A 13058-nucleotide genomic window follows, 5' to 3' on the forward strand; every position below is an offset into this window, starting at 1 on the left:
GTCATTTCAAATCACTGTGTGGAAACTACATTTTGGAAAATAATGTTATTGTATGGAGGTATGTTCTCTAATTAATCAACAAACTACTGAATTAACTATTGCATTTAGTTGGAAAGAGCTAATCATACTGTGAGAGCCATATGGGCCACATGCTCCATTACTGCTTTTTGGTTCAGCTTTTTACAAAACAAGAGAGAGAGAGATCTGATTTCTGTTCTGTTGGTAACACAGCTAAAGGAGCTGAGGATGGCAATGTACACATAACATTTACATTTTTTACATAAATAATTTTTTTTTAATATTTACGGGAATGGCAGCCCCTTCTGATGGAATGAAGCCTGCAAATGTTGAGACCAACAGATTCAGAGATTTTTGTAGCATTGAAGGGAGTTTCCCCTGCTCTTCCACTTGGTTCTTTTTAGCTAGGAATTGACACGAAACTCATGGGGCAAGCCTTTTTATGAGAGTCCAGCCAGTTTGTCCAAAGATATGTACATAGGTTCAGGAATTATCCAATATACATAGAAAACAGTATTTAGGTTTTTTTTTAATATTGATCCATTTTCTGCATTTATTTAGCCATCCTATAACAAGAGTTTCCTGGGCAGCTCCAGGCTGTCTGTTGTCACTCACAGGCCTGAAGGAACAGAGGCAGTCAGAGGTCCATGCCAAAGCCAGCACTGGATATAAGGGCCCATTTGGCAGCACAACATCTCCCCATCTTCAGCCCAACTAGCATTACAGCTGGGAAAGGCTCAGGAAAGGGCAACCAACATGGAAAAGGGGATGGAATAACTCTCCTGTCGGGAAAGCTCACAGCATTTGGAGCTTTTTAGTTAAGAGGGGACACAAAAGAGGTAGATGAAATTGTGGAGTAAGTGGAAAGAGAAGAACCTTTCTCCCTCTCTCATAATACTAGAACTTGGAGGCATCCAATAAAGGGGAACGTTGGAAGATTCAGGACGGACAAAGGAAAGTGTGTCTTCGCACAGCATATAGTTAAATCATGGAATTCACTCCCACATGAAATAGATAGAGTTATAAGAAGGAGACTAACATTAATGAATAGTAAAATAACAAAATCTGAGAAGAATTTGGTACAAATGAAAACATATGAATCATGTTTTTGCTTCCATTTTGGTTTATTTTGGCTGTAAAGTTTTCTCTTGTAAAGATTGTATATGAAATGAGTTCTGTGTAAAAATCAATAAAAAATAAAAATAAAAATTGTAAGTTACAAAAAGCAAGGAAAGAAAGAAAGAAAGAAGGAAGGAAGGAAGGAAGGAAGGAAGGAAGGAAGGAAGGAAGGAAGGAAGAGTGATGGCCAACAACTTGGATGGCTTTAAAAGAGGATTGGACAACTTCATGGAGGAGATGGAATTCAGGGGCTGCTAGCCACAATAGCTATGTTCTGCCTCCACTATCAAAGACAGTATGTCTCTGAATACCAGTTGCTAGAAATTGCAGGTGGGGAGAATGAATTGGACATCAACTTGGGTACTTTGAGGACAGAGGTCTGGAGTAGATGGACCTTTAGTCTGGTCCAGCAGGGCTCTTAAGTTCTTGGCTAATTAGTTAATAGGCGCTCACCCTCCCCCCCCCGGGCCTAGTGAAGACCTAGCAGCCTGGCAGGGGCCTAGGGGTCTGATAATGGCCACCTTGGTGGTTTCAGTTGCTTGGTTGATGATGTCATTTGGTTTGTGGGTGTGGCTTAGATTTCACAGGAAGGGAGGGGGTGGAGGAGGGTATAACGCCACTTGAGGGTGCTGTTTGACTTGGTGGAAAACCAGGTTTCTACCTGCCCAGATGTGAGATGTCAGGGATTTTTGTCCCCAACAACGCTCCGGGAGTGGCCTGGATCGTTGTGTCAAAATTTCAGGACGATCGATCAAGCGGTTACGGAGAAAAGTGCGGCCGGCACTTTCAAGATTTTTACATTTTTATATATATAGATAGTAGGATATTAAAAGGTTTTATGCTTGTTTTCCTCTTGTCAACAGCACTCTGTCTTTACTTTCCATGTTAGAAATGATGTCAGACTTTGCCCTGCATATTGCTTAAAAGTGTATCACGATGTAGTAGAAGCAAGTAAATAAAACATCTTCAAAGCTTTCTGGGTTTTAATTAATTTTAAGCTGATGAACCAGATATATTTTTGTTGAAGATCAAATGCGTTCTATTCTGGAGGGAAAAGAAAGTCTTACATTTGAGCTAGATATGTTAATGAGAAATTACATGAGTAATGTATGTTGCTTAAGGGGGGGCATACAAATGGGGGGGGGGGAGAAATCAGAGATTGGTAATTGCTAGATAAGATAACATCATCATAGCATAGCTTGTCATTCTAAAAAATCTTGTAGCAAGCAAACCCTGTGGCATTCCTCATACTCACAGAATCCTTCTATTTATTTCTGCTATCTGCATTAATCAGAACAGAATTTGGTTTGATATTACCATATTTCTTCCAACAACCTTTGAAATCTTATGGAAGGAGGAGAAATGTCCATAGCTGTTAGCTGGCTTTGGGCAAAATCCATACCGTCAAATGTGTCATCCTGCATTTCAGTGTGTGTTGGGTGTTTGAAGCAGCTGCAGCTGCTGCTCTGAATCTTCCCATCTAGTAAAATAAAAAGCAGCCCATTTAACTTTATAAGCATAAAGTTGGATTTTAAAAAGGGTCAGTTTGGTTCAAAACTATTGTAAGCAAGAAAATTATCCAAGCAATAGTCTTGCTAATGTGCAGCACAACTAAAGCTCCTCTAAATTGTTTTAATCAGTAATAATCTGTGCAATTGTAAAGAGCAGAGATGCATTTTGCTAATAGACGCTAATAAAAAATAGTAACCAAGTAATGAGAATGCAAATTTTGAAGGTTTTTTTTGAAAGTGCTCTGGAAATTTTGTATTGCTGCGCCAAAATGCTCAGCCGGAAGGATAAAGCTCACTTCATACAGTTGTAGGTCCCACCCACCCTCAAACTATTGAAAACTAGAGGGGTGACAATACACTGCAAGTAGCGGCAAGCTCTGAAGGGGCTTTGCAAGTGTATTCACGTGAACATGTTTAAGAGCCTCACTGCAATTAGCAGCCCTAACCACACAGGGTTCCCAGTCACAGGGAGGGTCATAAGCATGCTCAAGCAAGACTTTCAAGCTCCTTCAGAACATCCCACTTGACACGGGAACGTCAAGTATGCAGTGGCTGTGGCCAAGATGAATTGTTCCATGCCTCCAACAATTAAAGCCTGAATAGGACTTGTCCTTCTGTAGTTAGACATTCCTAGAGAGTCTGAGACATTTCTTCTTTTGAATTAGTGGGACTTCTTGTTGTTGTTTTTTAATGAATTGTGGTAATATTTTACGTTTAGCTTCCAAAAACACCAGTTTTTCATAATGTGATTTTATTAGAGCAAATTCATTTCTGTTTTTTCTCATTCAGTTGAAAATGGTGTGCCTACATTACTTGTCTTGCCTTTCAAATATTTTTGCCTCCCCCCCCCTTTTTCTAACCAGTTCTTATCAGAATTTAAACAGGTATGAGCTTTTCATCTAATAACTTAAGTCCTTTAAGCTGTGTATTCTTGCCGCTCAGTTCATATACTGCAGTGCAATACAGTTAATGCAGCTTTTAATAGGTAAGAGGAAAACCAAAGCCCTATTCTGCTTCTGTTCGCGATGCCAAAGAGCTATGACCTCCTCTATACAGTGGGACCTCGGTTTATGAACACCTCGGTTTACCAATTTTCGGTTTACGAGTGCCGCAGACCCATCTGGAACGGATTAATTCACTTTCCATTACTTCCAATGGGAAAGTTCACTTCGGTTTATGAACGCTTCAGTTTATGAACAGACTTCCGGAACCAATTACACCCATGCTTCGGGTTAAGTACGCTTCAGGTTGAGTACTCCGCGGACCCATCTGGAACGGATTAATCCACTTTCCATGACTTTCAATGGGAAAGTTCGCTTCAGTTTATGAACGCTTCAGTTTAAGTACACCACAGACCGTCTGGAACAGATTAATCCACTTTCCATTATTTTCAATGGGAAAGTTCACTTCAGTTTATGAACGCTTCAGTTTATGAACAGATTTCCGGAACCAATTGTGTTCATAAACCGAGACACCACTGTAATATATAAGCTTGGAGGGGCTCACATAGCTAGTTCATTCTGTGCTCTCCTTCCTGTTTCCCTTTTTTATTTATTTATTTATTTACCAAGAGATTTTCAATGTTATGAGGCTCCTGGGGGCTGCCTGGGAAGGTTGTCACCTTTTGTTTTGCTTGTTGTTGTCTTTTTTAATAGTGTGTGTGTCTGCATACCTCAGAGTTCAGTTGTGCATGTTGCTATCTCACTCTTGTTTCTCAGTGGGCATGTTTTTGCTCAAATCTATTGGCACTCAACCACCCAAATTCGCTGTTCATGAGATGGATGGATTTGGAAGTTATTTTCAAACGACATGATTTTGAGCAGACGGTTCTGGTTAGCCAATGCTTTCAAAAAAGGATGTACTTTTAAAGTTCATCTGGTGCTCCTGAGCAGCTGAACAACAGCACAAATCTTCAATCCCAGAATTGATTTCAGTTTCTCTGAGGGACAAAGTAAATCCCTTTGGGGCTCAGAATTCAGACAACGTGTTTCCAACACATTCTGCATTGCACATGCAGTGATGAAAATAAGAGAGGCTGTTATTCCCTTTCTGCCACTCGCACCCCTAAAGCTTCCCTCAAGGAGTATGTCTCCCCAGTAAGGTTTGAGACTTAACATTTACTTAGCCAGGCAACTTCTTTTGATCAGCCAGCCTCTGGAAATGAATGCGGTGCTCGCCTTTGGGAGTGAGCTTGCTCGGATCCACAGAAGAGAGCGCTGAATTTCTATTAGGAGGATGTAATAAAAATTTACATAGGCAGCTCGTCCTCATGCTGCTGGCAAATATTTGTGAGCTCGATTCTCTATGACCCTCTATTACCTTAAGATGATGGGGCTTTGAAATGCTTTCTTAGAAAGGTTCCTTGTTCATAAACTCCTAAAAATAACAGCAAGGTGATTCCTAGGACAGAGCGCCATACAATTTTTCTTGTTTGCTTTAAAAGTGGCTAAATAGTAAATATTTATTACTATTAAATAGTCAGGATATAAGCAACAAAGAAATCTTAGGGTGCACCATAGTAGGAACCAACTTGGTGTTTTTAGGGTTTTTTGAACAAGGATTCTTTCTAAGAAAGTGTTAAGAGAGAAACTAAGCATGGATGTCGCCAACATGAACGACAACTCTCACCAACCCTGGCCATTAGTAGGGCTGGTTGGGTCTGATGAGTGTTGTAACATATAGCACCTGGAGGTTACCACATCCATGATTTCATCTTCTGACGTTTTGTGGTTTGATTAAAAGCAGCTGCAGGAGACAGGCTGGGCCCAAGGCATAGCATACCCACAAGCTGTGGTTTGGCCACCTTTAAAGGGACGGCGTTAAAGGGAGATTAGAGAGATTCATCCTGGATAAGGTAATCAATGGATACTAGTCACGATGTGCCAAAGAGGCAGTATGACTCTGAATTCCAATTGCTGGGGAACAGAAATATGAATGTCTTCCAACAATCTGTTGAGCCACTGTGGGGAAAGGATGTTTTACTTTGTGGGCCTTTGACCTGGTCCAAAAGGGTTGTTCAGTCTATTTTACCTTTCTGTGCCTTTCATGGCTGCCTCTGGTGTAGAGGGAATATGCTAAAGGTATGCATGTTAAATATGTTACATTAAAATATTCCATGCATTTCTCAGGCTGCCGGCAACCCACTTAACTGTGATTAAGGCCAGTTGAACTCAGTGAGGCGACTTCTTGAATAGGCATAGCCAGAATTGTGGTGTTAACAATTTATTACTTAGAATATTAATAATAATTAATAATGCCATAGCACCATCAGTGTGCCTTGCGTTTTACACTGAGTAGCATAAGCGAAAAGAGACAGCTCACTGCGCGAAAGAACTTGCAGTCTAAATTTCAGTGGAGACAATAAAAGAAATGGGAGGGGTAGAGAGAGCAGGATGGATATAGTTTCACGTGTTTAGGTTCATTTTTGTACTTGGGTAGGTGCTTTCATCTACCAATTGCTCCTTTCTTTCACAGCATGTACTTATGCTCCGCATAGATGTGGCAATCATATTAAATATGTTCAATTTTGACAACATATCTTTGAAGAATTAATTTAAGGCTGGTCCCCTTGTTATATCCATCTTTGTTCTGGATTTTTTGCATGGATAAGCTACTTTGAGTGGAAAACTAATATGCCCAAAATGCTGGGAAGTGAAGAGGTTAAAGAATGGAGAATGAGAAGGAAATGAAATAAGCCCAATTCTCCTTCATTTTTTTTTCTTCCTTTCATGAAAGGCTTGTTAAGCTTCATTACTCATAAAATATTCAGAACATTGTTTGAAGGATAAAACAACATGCATGTCTCTACTCCCAGCCTTTCGGGAAGAGAAATTCCTCCCGGATATGATTTATATTCATGGCGTAAGCTTTGGTATGGTTGGTGAGTCAGTGGAAATAAAGATGAAGGAAGAAGGAGCTTGAAGAAAGATGTTCCATGTTGTAGTTCACAGCTTTCATCGTAAGAGCTGATTCCTTTCTGTACCTTGCTAACAAGATTCTCTGGTGAGATGAATGCTAATCTCCATAGATTGTTCACCCTGTGGGAAGAAAAACCCTATAAGGTGTTTTTAAGGGCTTGTGAGATGCAGCTTCTGTCAGTGTTTCTTATATAAAAAGGAAGGCAAGAGGGTCCTTAAGACAATCTTACACGTTGCGACGAGGAAAAGCTAGCATGGTGGTACGGAGGGGAATTATTGCCCCTTTGTTGTAATGTAAACTACTGAACAAATACAGCATATGTAAATAGTTACATAACTATTATTCAGCAGCAAAGCCCAGCGATGGAACGCAAAATTCTATGCAGAGTCATTGATCCAATATGGCTGACAACCTTAGTAGCTATCCACAGCTTGGTTTGCCTTTTGCAACAGATCAAGCTTATTACTGTTATGATACTTTCCCAATTAATTTTAATAAAAAAATTCCTTCAGTAGCACCTTAAAGACCAACTAAGTTTTTATTTTAGTTTTTATTTTGGTATGAGCTTTCGTGTGCATGCACACTTCTTCAGATACCTGAAGGTATCTGAAGAAGTGTGCATGCACACGAAAGCTCATACCAAAATAAAAACTTAGTTGGTCTTTAAGGTGCTACTGAAGGAATTTTTTTATTTTACTTCGATCCAGACCAACACGGCTACCTACCTGTAACCAATTAATTTTGTCACTGTCTTTTTCCCCCCCTTACTGGAAGAAGAGAAGGGGACAGGAAAGGACAGCTGCCGCTAACCAAATAACTTACCCTCCAACATTTCTTCACTGAAAATAGGGACGTCCAAAGGAAAAGCGTGACATTCCAGGATCAAGTCAGAAACTAGGATGGCTTCTGTAAATCAGGGACTGTCCCTTGAATATAGGGACACTTGGACGATCTGCAATAATTGTTTTGTCCATTTTCATCAAAATCTCAAAGTACTGGAACAGCATATTATGTTGGAAATGGCCCCGAGTGATCAGAGGCCATTAACCAGAACCTTCCTTAAAGGAGAGTTATGTAAAGCAGTACTGTATCTCCACGTATTAACATGATATGTATAAATAATTGTAATGAAATTCATAATAGTCTTTAATCCTGCCTTTACTGTTTAGGTAGCTTTAACAGTAGAGCAACCTGTTATACATACCTTGTGGCAAGGTGATGGAAATATCTAGGTTCTCAGACGGAGAGACACCGATCATCTTAATCGCATGACAGGTTTATTCCTCCGTACTGGTGGCGACTAGGAATGTGGATGGCTTCAACTGTCAACTCTTTAGGTTCTGCTTTATAAAGGTTCTTTCTCCCCCTTGTACTTTTGCAAATTTTGTGGTTCTCCCAAGGTTGCTGACATCTCCCTCTTGTTTCTTGGTGACGCCATTTTGGCTACATAACCCATGTAGAGGTAAAGATGTTTAACATTTGACCAGTAGTATGGTACAAGTTTTTTTTTTAAAAAAAAAAAACAGCAGAATCTCATGGTGATATTAAGACTGACCATTTCCATTTGTTGACCTCATAATGACTGTTCACCGGTGACAAGGCTTTTGAGAAACCTATCTTCTAAGCCAAAATAAAGTTGCTTATCTTCTACCTTTGGAGGCCAGATTTGCTAAGCTTTTTCTCTGTAAGTTAAAAGATAGAGGCGATAGCACAGAGACATGCCTTCCTATGGGATTTTGAAAGCTGAAAGCTATCAAGTGCGGCAAAATATAAGATACCCTTCTCTTTTCATTGTCAATATCCATGACATTTCCTTTGCCTGATGTGGAATAAACACACATCACTCCATTCTTTCATCCTGACTGGCTTTGGCTGCATTTATCAAACAACACAGAAGTGGAATATAGATGCATGTGAGGAAAAGATGGGCTAAATCCTGTTCATTAGACCAAAAGTCACCAAGTTGTAAGAGTACCGGCTGTCTTGGGCAGCACTTACCTTCTCAATAGTTCTCTGTGAAGTTTCAACAAATAACTCATTAGAATTATTTAGGGTAGCATATTTCACTTAGTTTAGCCAGTCCAGTCTTTTTCAATTCCAGAGAAAATGTCACTTGGAGCTTCTGTTTATTCGCATTAGTGCCTATGCACTTGCAAATGCCCCATAAAAGTCATCTTTTCCCAAGGAGTGATCTTAGAATCAGCTGACATTTCCAAAAGTGAGCCTCATAGGATCTAAATCAGGCAAGGAGGGGGCGAGAATGGGGACAAAACTAGAATGAGTTGGTTGTCTCGGTCACTTGCTCTGCTGCTACCTGCTGTTCTCCCTGCCTTCTGCCCTACCAGGCTCAATAGACACCAGCCAGTATTTGGGTTCTTATATTACCACTTGTTGTTGTTGTTTAGTCGTTTAGTCGTGTCCAACTCTCTGTGACCCCAGGGGCCATAGCATGCCAGGCACTCCTGTCTTCCACTGCCTCCTGCAGTTTGCTCAGACTAAATGTTCGTAGCTTCGAGAACACTGTCCAACCATCTCGTCCTCTGTCGTCCCCTTCTCCTTGTGCCCTCCATCTTTCCCAACATCAGGGTCTTTTCCAGGGAGTCTTCTCTTCTCATGAGGTGGCCAAAGTATTGGAGCCTCAGCTTCAGGATCTGTCCTTCCAGTGAGCACTCAGGGCTGATTTCCTTTAGAATGGATAGGTTTGATCTTCTTGCAGTCCATGGGACTCTCAAGAGTCTCCTCCAGCACCATAATTCAAAAGCATCCATTCTTCGGCGATCAGCCTTCTTAATGGTCCAGCTCTCACTTCCATACATCCATAGCTTTAACTATACGGACCTTTGTCGGCAAGGTGATGCCTCTGCTTTTTAAGATGCTGTCTAGGTTTGTCATTGCTTTTCTCCCAAGAAGCAGGCGTGTTTAATTTCATGACTGCTGTCACCATCTGCAGTGATTGTGGAACGCAAGAAAGTAAGGCAGTGATCCATGAAAGGGAGTAACAGCTTACATGGTGTTTTTTCCGATAGCATTTGGCACCTGCTATAGAAAATTCTAGGTAAAGGTAAAGGGACCCCTGACCATTAGGTCCAGTCGTGACCGATTCTGGGGTTGCACGCTCATCTCGCATTATTGGCCAAGGGAGCCAGCATATAGCTTCCAGGTCATGTGGCCAGCATGACAAAGCCGCTTCTGGCAGACCAGAGCAGCACATGGAAACACCGTTTTACCTTCCCGCTGTAGCGGTTCCTATTTATCTACTTGCATTTTGACGTGCTTTCGAACTGCTAGGTTGGCAGGATCTGAGACCGAGCAACGGGAGCTCACCCCGTCACAGGGATTCGAACCGCCGACCTTCTGATCAGCAAGCCCTAGGCTCAGTGGTTTAACCCACAGCGCCACCTGGGTCCCACATAGCCATTCTAAACGGCCATAAAAAGAAGGGCAAACTATAATTCTTGTTAAATAAAGGCACTCATTATTTCTGTTTGAAGCTCAGTAAAAATATTCCACCTCCCCCTCTTTGTAATGCAGGATATAAAAAAAACCCTAATTTTGCGTTAAAGATATCAGGGAAGAACTTTTCTTTCATTTTTTTACTTTCGAGTGAAAGAATTATGCTCCTCTCTACCTTAATGGGAACAGTAAGTAAAAATAATTATTCATGCATGCTTGCAATCTCATTAAATATTTGATGTAAAAATCCCTCCAATAAAAATTCTAGAATGGATATATATTTTTCTCCCACTGTTGAGCTTCAGATGGTTTACTGTTTCCATTAGGCTTTGGGAATTTGATTGTTTAATCAAGCGCCTTTACTCTTGTGTATCTCTTTAGATTCCATTAATGTAGTGATACTTCTCACTCAGTTTGTACCATTTTATTGCTTTAAGTGTTGATTATTACACTCACCCCCTCTGTTTCCTTGCCTCCCGGTCTTGTTTTGCATTCTTCTTTTAGCAGTTTGTAGGTGGCAAGCACTATCTGATAAGCTACTTTCATAAAAACACACATACGGGGAAAAGTTGTATCGCTGACATGACTAGGGTTGCCAGACTCAATAGAGGACAAGACTTCTGTGCCTTTAATTGCCCTGCTCTCTTTTGAGTCTGGAAACCTTAAAGAGAAACCAGCAGACCCTTTGTTTAATTTCCAAGCAAAGGGTCTGCTGGTTTCTCTTGAAGGTTTCCAGACTCAAAAGAGAGCAGGGCAATTAAAGGCACAGAAGTCCTGTCCACCTATTGAGTCTGGCAACCCTAGACATGACTGCAGATTCAACTTTCTCCCTGAAGCTCCTATTACCTTCCAAAAGTCCCTTCCTGGTTTCAGAATTGGGAGACCCTTTGGAGATGGCATGTAGCACTGTAGCAGGGGTGGGATTTAACAGTGGGACTTGGCTTCTGAGTAGACATGTATGGTATGGTATTGCACTGCAAATCTCCTTGGAACACCCTGATGACTCAGACATTAAACTGAATATTTTAAGTCCATTTGAGGTCTTAATTATATCTTCCCTGTTAATAAGAGGTGGAATAGAAGACCTAACTAGTATAGGCCTTAGGCCCTCATTAGCTCTTGGTTTAGTATTTTCTTTGAATCTGCTCATATTTCCGACTCGCTAATTTGGGGCCTTGATTTCTATTATTTGTGGCTACATCAGTAACCATTTGAAACAACGGTTTTCCACTATATGGGGGAATGCTGCTAAAAAGCAATACTGCCTCAACATAAATACCTACATTTTCTTCCAAGAAAATTAGCAATAAAAATACCTTTTGTTGCTGTAACAAATTGAATATCATTCATTCTCTGCCACCCACTCATCACCTTATTTTAAATTACTGAGAGATGGAAATTATAATATGATTTGCCATGCTTTCTGGCCTAGATCCACAGCTAGTGAATCATTCTTCATTTAGCAAATTTTGTTATTGCCTCTTTCATAGGATGGATTTAGCTGTACTTTTCACATAGAACTGCAGGGCACATGTGCTCAGCAAGCAGCAGGACCCATTTTCAATTTTTAGCATCTCCAGGTAGGCCTGGAAAAGACTCTTGCTCTGAAATACCCAGAAAGCTGCTACCAATCAGTGTAGATGTCATGGACTGGTTGGATGTAGAAGAACCAGCTGGGGAACCACCAAAGGAAGAGCCTGAGGATTGGTGGTTGGCAGAGGGAGGAGACTGGGAAGAGGAGGCGTCAGAAGTTGAAGAGCTAGGATAGCCTGTGGCAGAGAGAAGTTCAGAATCAGAGGCAGAAGCTGAAGCAGGCGAGTGGGAAGAGGCCAAAAGGCAGATATGAGTCAGGCTGGTGAAGAATCACTGGTATCTCCAGGGGCGTATGAAGTGGGGGGCGTAGGGGGTGGGCCGCTCCTTGTGCCACTCTGGGTGGGGGTGACAAGATGGCCCCTGCCTCACCCTAGCTGTAGAGCAGCCAAGGGCTCATGCAGTCCATACAGGCTGCCGCTCGTGCACGCCATCCATACGTGTATCCATATGGGCTGCCTCTTGCACGGCGACTTTACGGGCTGCCGCATGTGCGCAGTCCATATGGATGCTGTGCAAACAGTAGCCTGTACAGCCACCATGGGCAAGTGGCAGCCAGTACAGAATGTGCATGTGCGGCATCCCGTACAGACTGCAAATGTGCAGCAGCCCATACAGAGTGTGCATGCGTGGGAGCCTGTATGGTCACTGTGCATGCGCACTCTGTACGGGATGCCGCACATGCGCAATCTGTACAGATGCCTCACGTGCGTCACCGGGCGGTTCTTCCCACCCCTCGGCATCACGCCCTGGGTGCCAGAGAAGGTCCTCCACCACTGGGTGTCTCCCCCTCCTTCATTCAAGACTAACTAGAATTGAAAAATCATGCCAATAGCCCAAACAGAAAAGTTATACTTCCCATTAACAACTTCCTGAACCTCTTCCATCATTGTGTTACATGCAACAACTTTATTCCAGAATTCTAAATTCATATACGCATAACTTGCCCTTTGTTCTGGGGTTTTTTATTTTCTCTGTTTCATTTTTATTTTTTATTTTTTTTGCAATCTGAGATTGTAGACAGTGGCCCTCAGCCCTACCCACTTTTAGTCTGGGTTCAGACATAAGGGGGAGCAACTATTTCAGTTATTTGTGTGAAACCCAGGCTCATATGTTCCTCTCTTCCCTTCTTTCATGCGTCAGAAAAAAACTTCAGAGGTTTCTGCTTTTCATTTTGGACTCGCAACAGTTCCCTATGATGTTCAGACTCAGAGAATTGTAGTCCAACAATATCTGGAGGCGGGCCATAGGTTCCTGAGCCCTGGTTGAAGCGAACCAGTAGTCTGAGCACACACAACCTGGAGAAACTGTGGTTAGTTTAAAAGTGAAGTGGAAACAATCATCTTGTGGGTTGTGAAAATAAGGGGAAGAAGTGGGGGGATGAGCTCAGGGCTTAATGTGGTTTAACTAATAGGAAACTAATAGTTGCCTGACACAAACAGGGACTTT

The sequence above is a fragment of the Zootoca vivipara genome, chromosome 16 (assembly GCF_963506605.1).
Source record: "Zootoca vivipara chromosome 16, rZooViv1.1, whole genome shotgun sequence".
In the NCBI taxonomy this organism is placed as follows: Eukaryota; Metazoa; Chordata; class Lepidosauria; order Squamata; family Lacertidae; genus Zootoca; species Zootoca vivipara.